Source organism: Agelaius phoeniceus, chromosome 5, assembly GCF_051311805.1.
Source record: "Agelaius phoeniceus isolate bAgePho1 chromosome 5, bAgePho1.hap1, whole genome shotgun sequence".
Classification (NCBI taxonomy): Eukaryota; Metazoa; Chordata; class Aves; order Passeriformes; family Icteridae; genus Agelaius; species Agelaius phoeniceus.
The window spans coordinates 30,183,636-30,195,328 of record NC_135269.1 but is presented as its reverse complement, the minus strand read 5'-3'; the positions used below and the strand labels follow the sequence as shown (position 1 = coordinate 30,195,328).

At 37.1% G+C, this 11,693-nt stretch overlaps 1 long non-coding RNA gene across 1 annotated transcript in view; it reads right to left on the bottom strand.

Moving 5' to 3' along the window:
* Window positions 1-3,062: 3,062 nt before the first annotated feature.
* LOC143694131 (uncharacterized) overlaps window positions 3,063-11,693 on the bottom strand; it is a 150,387-nt gene continuing 141,756 nt past the window's right edge. Inside the window, exon 3 of the long non-coding RNA XR_013182369.1 lies at window positions 3,063-4,442. This is a non-coding gene — a long non-coding RNA (uncharacterized LOC143694131). The remainder of the gene's footprint in view (window positions 4,443-11,693) is intronic.

Genomic DNA, 11,693 nt, shown 5'->3' with positions numbered 1-11,693 from the left:
TAAACATAAAAGTCTAATATAAATAGGCTAATATAAATTAGATAGTTTTAAACATGTTAAGATAGATGGTTCAAAGCATGTATCCTTAAGTGGTGTAAGTACCGATTTCAATAGAGCCTTCAGACCGTGTGTTTTTAACACAAATTCTAAACCTGGTGGGACAGAAAACATAATATATGCTTATAATGTCAAGCATGGCAGTAGTCAACCCCTTTAGGCTGAAAATCAGAAAATGTAATGCACATTCAAGAACAACTTTTGCGACATTTTAATTTCACAAGAACTTACTGTGTTACAAAACTACAACTATCCTACAGCTAGAGAAATAATGTGATCTGGCAGGTGAATTGGGATTTGGATGAAAATTATGTTTCTTTACAGTTTTCTGGACCAGACCCCATTGCCTAAATAATCGGTATTTAAAAAAAAGAACATTTTTGCCTTTTGCAGTTTTCTTCATTTAAATATCTGTTGCATTTTTAAAGGATATAGGTTACAGTCACTAATTTTCTTACTTAAGGGACAACATACAGAACATATGTAATGAAACATGTGTTGAATTTTTTAGTTTAGTTTGAAACATATCAAAACTTGTTTGTGAACTATCCATACTAGGGATGGCTTCTCAACCATTTTTCTTACGAGCCCTATCAAATTAAGTTCAGAATTAAAATATTTTGATTAATACAGACACAAATGAGACAAAACCCTTAAATTTAGGACTTCTCTTTGCAAAGTTTAGAACACAGCTCTTGAGTGATTTTTCCAGCTATGGTCCAACAGTACAATGCAGCTTTGTAGGAATCAGACTGTAACCCTTGTGGAACACTCCTCCAATTGTCTTGACCAGCCACAGGGATATTTGGATACATCTCTCTGACAGCTTCTTTTTTCCACCTTAACCATCACAAAAAAAAAGAAAGAAAGAAAGAAAGAAAGAAAGAAAGAAAGAAAGAAAGAAAGAAAGAAAGAAAGAAAGAAAGAGAGAGAGAGAAAGAAAGAAAGAAAGAAAGAAAGAAAGAAAGAGAGAGAGAGAAAGAAAGAAAGAAAGAAAGAAAGAAAGAAAGAAAGAAAGAAAGAAAGAAAGAAAGAAAGAAAGAGAGAGAGAGAAAGAAAGAAAGAAAGAAAGAAAGAAAGAAAGAAAGAAAGAAAGAAAGAGAGAGAGAGAGAGAAAGAAAGAAAGAAAGAAAGAAAGAAAGAAAGAAAGAAAGAAAGAAAGAAAGAGAGAGAGAGAGAAAGAAAGAAAGAAAGAAAGAAAGAAAGAAAGAAAGAAAGAAAGAAAGAAAGAAAGAAAGAAAGAAAGAAAGAAAGAAAAGAAAGAAAGAAAGAAAGAAAGAAAGAAAGAAAGAAAGAAAGAAAGAAAGAAAGAAAGAAAGAAAGAAAGAAAGAAAGAAAGAAAGAAAGAAAGAGGGAGGTATGATGGAGTTGCCATTTTGCTCCAGCAGACTCTGATGGTGGGCACACATCTTTGGCTCAGCACACTGCCTATTGTTTAGCTCTGGTTTTGAGAGAAGCAGATTGACTGTATATCCTCCTTCAGCAGTTGTCCTCAGAAGGCCCACAGTAGCTCTGAGGCTGAATGGACACAAGTGTGAATAGGCACAAACTTGGCTGGAGACAGCAGTTCACAAATCCCTTTTTGCCATACTGTGCACAAATTCCATGCTGCAAGAGTCAGAGCCAAGAAGAATCTATTTCTCTGTCCTTGTTCTTGCCCATCATCCTCCAGTTCAAGATTAGCTAATGCATTTTCCTCAGAAATGTAAAATAAAATTGCATCATCTAAACTAAGACCAATAATTTCCAATCAGAAAGGAACAACATGAATAGTCCAAGTGCAAACCCAAGAATATATTCGCACACATTCCCTCAGTGTCATGTCTGCTATGTCAACAACGCTGTTTATTTAATAAAGATATTTTGAAAGAATCTAGAATTCCCAGTTATGGCTCAGATCTCATTTTGCTGTGTTTTGTGTGCAGAAAAAATAATTCTTTTATTCAGATGTTGCAAATCTCATACTTACACATAAATCCATATATGAAATATAATACAAGAAGTGCTATATATGAAGACAGTTTTTGCCAAACTACTGTTTTCCAAGATGTATGTGAGATTAATGTGTTAGACTGACACTTGAGCATGCTGAAGATCATAAGACATGTTTTATGGTGCATTAAAATCTCATAATAACAATTTCAGAGAGTTAGCGTGATGTATTATTCAGAGTTAAGTACTGTCTTGAATGATAAGGGCTAACATGCCATCAGGCTATAATAAACTACAGCTTTGAAATATCAATTTTCATTTATCAGTAGGGTCATTTACATAGCTAAACCGAGAATATAATGATGTATTTTTTCACTATCTAGGAGCAAAAAAATTGGACTTCTTTTCCAACATCCACAAAATGAAAAAACATTCTGAGAAAGCTGTTATTAAGTCATTTAACCTTTCATACAAAATAAATTGTCATGGATTTGGTTATAAAACTACAAGTACATGCATTCTGGTTTCTGATATTGAATGTAAGTAAACTAATTTAAACTCTAGGGGAAATACTGTATTCAGGAATAAATGTATTATTCTGACTGGGGGGTTGACAAATTGCATCTATTTATCTGTTGTTTTTGTAAGCAACACAGAAAAGCCATGCAACCTTGCAGCATTTCTCTACAACTTGACCCCAAAGAGGAATGCATCAGCATGGGTTACTTAATGCTGCATATTGTCCTTAATCCACATACAAAATACTGTATTTTAAGGCCTTTAAGCTGATAAAAGGGTACGCTCATACAGTTAATGGGGTGGAAAAGAGGGCAGCTGATATAAGAGACGGTGAAAGGGGCACCAGATTAAAAAGCACAATTATCCTCAATCTCATTCTAACCTCCTCCTTCCTCATGTGCTTGAAGAGACTCAGGAAGCACTGCTGTTCTGCTCACTACTCTGGAGAGATTCAGGCTACCTTCAGCTGTTCCGATGGCCAAAATTTCCATGTTCAGTAGCCATTCCTTCAAAAAACTCATGGCCAGGCAAGACTACAGATCACCAGGAAAATGCATGTGTGTCTTGGGTAAACCACAGCTTTTTGCACCCCATTTCCCATGCTGCCAACATCTTTTTATTTGGCAATTAACTTTTGGCATGTAGCAGCTTATGCACATGCAATTCCTCCTCTGCCTTCAGCACAGAATCATAGCGAGGACACGGAAACCTCTGGACACGAGGCACAGCCCAGAAATGGCACATGGACTTGCACACAGGTGCTGAAGCCATTGCTATGGGAACACAGCAGGGCAAAGATCTGTCTGGCACAAGGTGTACCAGAACTTCACATCCCACACCATGCTGAGAGGGACACGGACCACTAGTCCAGGAACATTATTCTATTGCTCAGAAAAGATCAGAAATTCCTCTCCACCTGGCTGATGCGGTCATATATCCTCTCCCTATGTGGTCACAGGGGACAGCCAGTGCAGAAAATTCTGCTACAGAAGCTATGGAGAAACAAACACCTCCTGGGCACAACAGGTCTGCACCCTTAGAGAGAGAGAGTGATGAGGCTTCCCATCCACAGCACCACTTGACCCACATCAAACCAGTCAGCCTGAGTCACTTGTGCCTGGATGTGAACAAGTACAAACACTCCTTTATCCACTGTCTACAGGGACATCTTTTGTATTAGGACTAAACTGTTATTTACACAATAAACTTTAATTATAACAGCAGGCAGACCAGATCTAAAGCAGTGACCTGGCACCAAGCTATCAGAGTTCAAGAACGCCTGTATGACACTCATACCTATCTGATTTAGTTTTAGGTAGTCCTGCAAGGAATAAGGGTTGGACTTGATCCTTATGGATTTCTTCCAACTCAAGATTTCTGTGATTCTGTGATTTAACTTGCTTCCAGGGCTTACTGCTTTTGACTTAAATGTAGAAGTTTGCCCACTTAGTCAATCTCTCTGAAGTGTGCACCTGAAAGACAATATTGTGCTATTCTGTTTGTTCCACCATACAAGAAATTCAAGGTCTGTCACAGTCATTGTTGATTTTGTAATGTAATTTTACAAAGCTCTCAACTCCCAGGAAGCAGTCTATTGTGTGTGCACAAAGTCCAGTCATTTAAATAAGTAGGCCACTCCAGAAGCAGTGGGAGCCCAGAATGCAGCAGCTCCTGCATCCTGATTTTTGATAGGATATAAGCTTTATGTTCAATGACAAAGATCAGCATATTTTGCACCAAGGAGAATTCAGTTCTAGAGCCAGGATAATTTCTTGCCAGCTACTGTGCTTTATCCAAAACATCCATTGTTACCACCAAAGTTTCTTCTCTTCTGTGGTTTCCTTGGAATGCCTCCTCTTTCATTCATGAATAAGATCAGTTCTCTGCTCTTTCCTCTTCCTTTTTCTTGTTTTCCTTTCTTTTCCTTTCAGCAACTGTGATATAAAAGAGAGAAGAAAGGTAGATTTAATATTTCAGATAAAAGATATTGCTAGGCTTTTTTAATGTATTTTATCTCAAAATGTAATTGCAGGTGCCAGTCACTTTTTACATGCTTCTGTGGATGTGACAAACAGGCCTTCAATAATGGAGCAAGTTTAAATAGTATTTGAAAGGTACTTTCTTTCTGTACCTGTAAACCTTTAACCTCTTCTATTTCCCCCTCCTTCATTCTCCTTATATACACTGACATTGCTGGGGGCGTTATTTTTATTTTTTGTTACTGGCCCTATTAACAATGTAGCAGAATGAGACAGTGATGCAGCTCTATAGAATAGAAGAATGTTGTTAGGCTGGTGTCAGGTCAGACTGGACTTTGAGGAAGAATCAAATAGTATCCTTTCGAAATGATTGATGCCTTCTTCAGCTTTAGCTTAATAACTTTGTGTATTCTTATCAACAGCTTTGGGTCTGCTGCAGAGAAATTTCCAGCCTAGCTCTTGTCATCCCTGCTGAAGTGGATTGTCAAGATTTTCATTTGGCTTAGGCTAGTGCAGGGCACAGAGATTAAAACTCCTGTCAGCTCCTGCAAGTTCCCTTCAGTGTTTCCAGCCTACAAGTGGAATATGCTGCAAGCAGGCAGAGGTAGTAACATCACTACTCTAAATCTAGTTAAAAATAAATATCCCTGCTTTTAAAATACAAAGATATGACTCAAATCTACATTTAGTTAAGTGAATGTCCCAATTTTCAATAGGTCTTATAATTAGTGGGTAGGAAGTACACTGATGCAGAAAAGAAAGTAAAAAAAAACAGATGCAGAAATGCAGAATTAGGAGTCAAATTCTTGCCAGCACTGTCAGGTCAGAACTCCACCCCAGCTCCAGGACAACCCTTGGTATGGGTAGCAGAAAGTGACATCATGCTGTAGGGTTTGATTTCATCTCATTTGTTTTCGGACTCATTTGTCAACAACAAAAGACCAAAGTTCAAGCAAAATGCTAGGGTGTCATTTCTTTGGTAAGACTAGTGAGCAAGACTAAAGACACCTCCTGCAGATTAATGACTGGTTGGAACCAGCTAATCACCTCAAACCATTAACCCCAGCTGTTATTAAGCTCTAGGAGCTAAACCAGGTCCTCAATCACTGTGGCTACTATTCTCCCCTCCTACTTACAGACCCATCCCCCAAATTCTTCCCTGAATCCCACTCCAAAAAATCAGCTCAAAATTTCATGTGGGAATTTGTGTTACATGTGTTCAGGAAGATAAAATCCAGCTGCACAGTTAACAAAGTGGTCCATTTTTCACCTATTTCAGAGTAATTTTGATTTCACATCACGTACGTGTCAGCACAAGGTATGCTTGTGGCCATTTAAAACCTGACACATTAGTTAACCAGGGCTCACTGGTCTTTCCACAGGTAATTTAGTTTATAACATAGCAGGAAACATGAGGAAAAGGACAGAGAAAGGAGCTGAGGGGAAGGGAAGCAGAAAACTGGGAAAAAAAATCCTGCAGGAGATAAATCTGACCATTCGGCAGTCAGAAGAGGAACCTATTAAAAAAGTTCATTCTTGATGTATTCTGATAGACTTTTGTTTTGGTTTATTCTATAACCCTATTGTACAGTAGGCAGCCTGTTGTTTGCTCTAATCATCTGTTTCCATGACCTTCACCTTTATTGATTTAGTTTCCTTCTAAGTTTAATGCAGTCTCTGAGATTAAAGCCATTTTTCTCCAGGATGAGTTAGTTAATAGTAGATTTGTTTTAAACAGCAGAAATCATTTGGATTATTAAAAAAAAAAAAAAATTTTGCACAAAAGGTATGTTTCAAGTAAATAAAACCTCTTTACAAGGCTAAGCAATAGAAGGGGGGGGATTCTAGCACATAAACATAGTATTATTTTTAAAGTTTGAAAAAGACTGAAATAAATTGAAGCAGCATTCTTTATAGTATATTTATTAGTGCTATCAAATACTGCAGGTTTAAAGAATAAGGTACATGGGATTTTATTCTCCATACTCACATGTTATTTTAATCAGGCCTATAGTTACAACAGGTAAAGAATTTTACGAGATGAAGTAATTTTCCCCAACAGATATAGTAATTTAACTCAGTATTTTGCACGTATAGTTGTAGAAATTATAAATCTAAACCAGAATTTATTGTAAAACTACAATAAATCCATAATTAATAGTAAATAAATACTTTACAATTTATGCTTCTGATTTGATTATAGAGCTGATTTTCTCTTCTTTATTACTGAACTAAACTGCCTCCTCCTTGGTGATATTTCATTCTCCAATGTCCACCCTCAACCTTCCATCACACATTTTGATAAGAAAAGCACCCAGCTGCCTCTTGCACACAGCATATTAAACACTGCCAGCTGCCATCCCATAGTCACATATACAGGGATCTGATTCTGCAGCTCCTTTACTTCACTTGAAATCATAATGAATTATCAGAGAAAAACAGAATGAACCAAACCCACTGCAGTAAATGGGAAATCATCTGCTGACCTCGCAGGGCTTTGAACCATTCTCCCCCTGACAGCAGACATTCATTTCCTGCTCTCAGCCTATGCCAGGGCAATACTAAATGTATTGCCCAACTCAGCTCTACCACTTGGTAGCAGAAAAATCAGAGAGCACATGCAGTACAAATTAATATACCTATATTTATTGTAACATACATAAAATACAGAAGGAAAAAAAATGATTTAGAGTTATCCTAATTGAAAAAGAAATTTCAGATCAATCTTCTCTAACAATTTTTCGCAAATACTTTTTTGCCATTATTTTTCCATTACCATAGTAAAATTTCTGTTCAAAAAAGAAAAGACTCTCATGAATTAATTATACATTTACCTTATAAATATTTGAACTACATATTGCTTTCTGTTAAAATGGTACAGATTTACTGGAAGAGAAACCAAATGGTAGCTACAGAAAAACACTTCCTGTTGATAACAAAACCTGAGCTCTGCATGCTTACAAATTATCATCTGTTGTTTAGAGCTTCCCCTGTATAGCTTCAGCTGTGTTTTCCCCAACTATTGTTTTGTTTTCATCCATGGGAGTTTTCTAGATTCCTCTGAAATGGAACAATTGGGAAGGAAAAATTATTGAATGTTACCATGGTAACAAACAAAAGAAAAATAAAAAGTAATTTAAGCAGACTAGTGAATCAGGGCCCAGACCAATGCACTGGTGCTTTGTCCACAAGTAAAAGCAATCCAGGGGCCTATTTAAAAGTGTAGAACTCAGAGAATATATTAATAATGTACTCTTTTATTTAGAATTGAGAATTTTTCTCTACTCAGAAGCTGTAATGTATTATGTGTGGCATTAATTAGCACATATATCTTTGTGTAATATATATCCTCCTTGGAGACTATTTTAAGACAACATCAAGGTCGCATCATTGCATGCTCAAAAATCAAAGTCAAATCTAAAAGAAATGAACAGAAAAACAATAACATTTGCATATGAGCTTTTCCCCTCCTCACACACAAAAATAAAAGACTAATTAGTCATTCAAATGCCATTTCTTGCATTTGACAGCAGAAGAGGCCTTCTGGGTTAATGAGACTGATCTTCAGCTATTGCAAGCAACCACACTTGTATAAACAAAGATGTGAAAACACTGGACTCCTTAAAACACCTATGAGTTTTGTAATTATGATCCTGTCAAGAAGCTGTCCCAGAGCTTTAATCCTGTGATGTCTCTAAAACATCTTCCCATCTACATTCAGTTTTATTTGTTGCCAGGTCTTATCTACCTTTTTCCCCAGATCACACACTGTCTTTAGTTTAAAAGACTCCTCTCCCTCTTTGGTGCCTGAAGTACCATCACAAAGTCATACAGAACCTTATTTTCCCTCTTCAATCTTTGTCCTATGAATCCAAATGGGCTTCTTTATTTCCAACATCAACTCTCCTTTCACTTATAGTCCTGTAAACTACAATCCTGTAGTCCTCTTCAGTTGTTCCCATGTAATTCTATTCTCACTGAGCAGCAACAAATTCCAGGTGTGGCTTACTTAAACTCTGTTTAATAGGATTAATGAGTCTTTGACATCATTAGGAATAATCCTCTGATACATTGTGGAAAACATCATCATACTATCCTTCTCTTAGGCTCTGTACCAATTCGTGTGTGTTTGAAAACACCATGCTAAACTATGTTAAAAAAGAGTATGACAGCATTATATCTTTTCATGGAAATTAGAACTGAGACTTTTAATTTAAGTGGCTTTCACCTCTTCCCTTTACAGGACAGTATATTTTATCAAAATATCTCTACCATGTCAAATGACCTTTGTGAAACCCAATGTTTACTGGCCATCAAAAGTCCTTTTTTCTCCTACAATCAGAAACACAAAAGAGAAGGCATTTCTTTATTTAACATGATGGTCACAATATTGAGCCCTTACAAAGATCAAAGCAAATCAAATGAAAATTTTTGATTCTAATTTTCAGATGCTTTGTTCAGTATATATTCCATATGTGATACTCGTGTCCATATGTGAATGATGATTTAGTCATTCTCAAACCCTCCTGTCTGTAGGAAACTCCCTGAGAAACAAGGGGACAGAAGAAACAGAAGAGAAAAAGAGGTTCTTTTGATGGTGAGAGCTCGTTAGAAGAGATAGTGGCAGACTTTTGAATAGCTCAGCTATTTCCATCATCTTACTTGCAAAGAAAGCAAGCAAATAAAGCCTTGGGAATAGTGGTCTATAAACACCTTGCTTTAAAAGTAATTGAAAACCTCGATTGCTATGATACTCCAGTCTCAGGGGAAAGAAACTGAAATGCTTTCAGCACAGTTTTGGAAGCCCTTTTTCTTTATTCATTGCAGGAAAGAGTCATAAGTATTTTATCTTTCTGTTGCACATAATTATAAAGCAGGTGAAACAAAAGCTACAACGGTGGGGTTTAGAAATGAAGAGTAAATTTGATAGATTTTTCACCACAAAAGCAAAATCTTTGAATCAAGTGTACATTTACATCCCTGCAATCATAGACACTTTGATAGGGATTTATTCTATGAATGTGCTCAGCACTTTGGCTGATACATTTCTCTTTCAGAGCTGCAATTTTAGAGTTGTGCTAAAGCTACAGAGTAAAGTATGGCCATTGACCAGGCTTTGGTTTAAAACCACAGAGCAGTAGCTCAATGTCACCTTGAAATAACACAGGGCTATGTGGGATAATGGATCTGTATATTTGCAGTTTAGAGTTCACGTGGGTGTGAAGCTAATGGCATTAGCACAACTGGGCAAGGCATCAGCAAGTGAGTTGTAAGCTTTCCTTGCCTCAGTCAGGGTCTGTTTCACCCCTATTACTGCAGGCCAGGGCAGAGACTTCCAGATGAGTCACTGCTGTGACAAGAGTTTCTAATGATCAACAGAGAGAAAAAGACAAAGCCAAACTCATTGTCTCATGTTTTCCCAACTAGAATTTGGTTGCAGGTGTCTAGAGAGGAGTCTAAATGAATAATAGCAAAGCATTTCTTGGCTATAGGAAATAAAAGCTCAAAAACACAAACTATTACATCTCTGTATCACCACTATGACATGATTAAACAGATATAATAACTTTTTTTTAAATTAGTGTCCTAACTAAAAAAGAACATTACAAATCAATGAAAGTCACAAATATCAGCTCAAAGATACACAGATGGGTCCAGTACCAGATCAAATAACACACTGGCACAGAGCTGTCAGCAGAGGTGAACGTGTTTATCCCAGCAGAAGAGTTAACATATGAATACCAGAGCTGGCACAGCTCACAAATGATGAGAACAAAAGCCAAGGAGCTGCTCTGCCAGCCCAGCCTGAGAAAGCCACCGAGACAGCAGAGGAAGAACTGATGGGGCATTATGAAGGAGGTGCACAGCAGCTCCCAGCAGTTCCCTGTGCCAGAGTGTGCTCCTGGCAGCAGCTAGCTCTGAGCACGGAGGAGCAGGGCTGTTGGTACTCTGTGCAGACACCCACCCTACTGACTAATCAATAACGCCCTAAGAATGTATAAAGGTGCATCTTCAAAGACACCCTTGTGACTGTTCCACCTGTTTCTGAATTTAAGAGCTTGTAGGACACGCGCTGACTCTCCTGTGCTGCTACTCCAGCCTACAAATAATAAGAAAAACCCTATTGCAATGTTTCATGATGACTTCAATGCTCTATTATTAGGAAGAGATGACTTTTCAAGGCTGAACTCAAAACCTTTTTCAAAAAAGGCAGTTCTTTAATTTGCCATCCAAACCCCTCCTAAAGCTAGGAAAAAATCTGGCTATTGGATGATCAGTGTTTTGAATATGCAAAATTATAAAATTCTTCCACATCTACCAAGGGAGACAATTAAAGGAAGGCTAATTTAATTTTTTTGTTTTATTTTGTTTTCTTTTGTCATTTGCTAATGAGCCTTGAACAGATTAATACAGAATCATACAGAATAGTCCTGGGGTTACATTGATATATTACTTTGAAGCTGAATGCAGTCTTAGTCACATTTACCCTATACTTGTTTGCACTGCAGTATTTACCACAGAAATAGGATTTTAATTCAACTCAGACCTGCTTAATCTGTGTTGCTTATCCATATGTCTGGCAAGTTGAGAGTCTTAAGTGGTAACTAATCTAAACAACATATGTATCACTGATTTACTCATCTAATTTTATATTAATGCAAGTGGAAAATGACCTTAGCACGTATGTCCGATGAAGCAGGATCGATAAGTACTGTGTAAAAATCTAGAGCTAAGTTGTCTTAATTGATCTAATTTGTTGGGTCTTCTCATCATTTAATACTTGGACTCCATCCATGAAAAAGCCTGGGTTTGTGTAGATAGATAGATAGATAGATAGATAGATAGATAGATAGATAGATAGATAGATAGAGGGAGGAGAGAGAGAAAGAGAGAGAGAGTGTTCTATAGGGAGATGTAAAAAGCATTAATTAAATTATGTAAGGGATACAACAAAACTCTACAGCTTCATAATTTAGTTATAATACTGAAGAAGGCTTTTCAAACATGAAAAAAGAAACCCTTAGTCAATCATAGATGTGCACTCAGCAAGCAAATGCTCTTGATCAGAGGAATGGCACACACTGAGTCTTTCCTCCTGTAGCATGGGCAGCTAAATACCAATCTATTCCCATAGAGATGAAAACTAAGGATGAAGGGCAAAGCTAATCCTGCCTAGATTTTGATCTATGGCTGTAGGAAGAATAG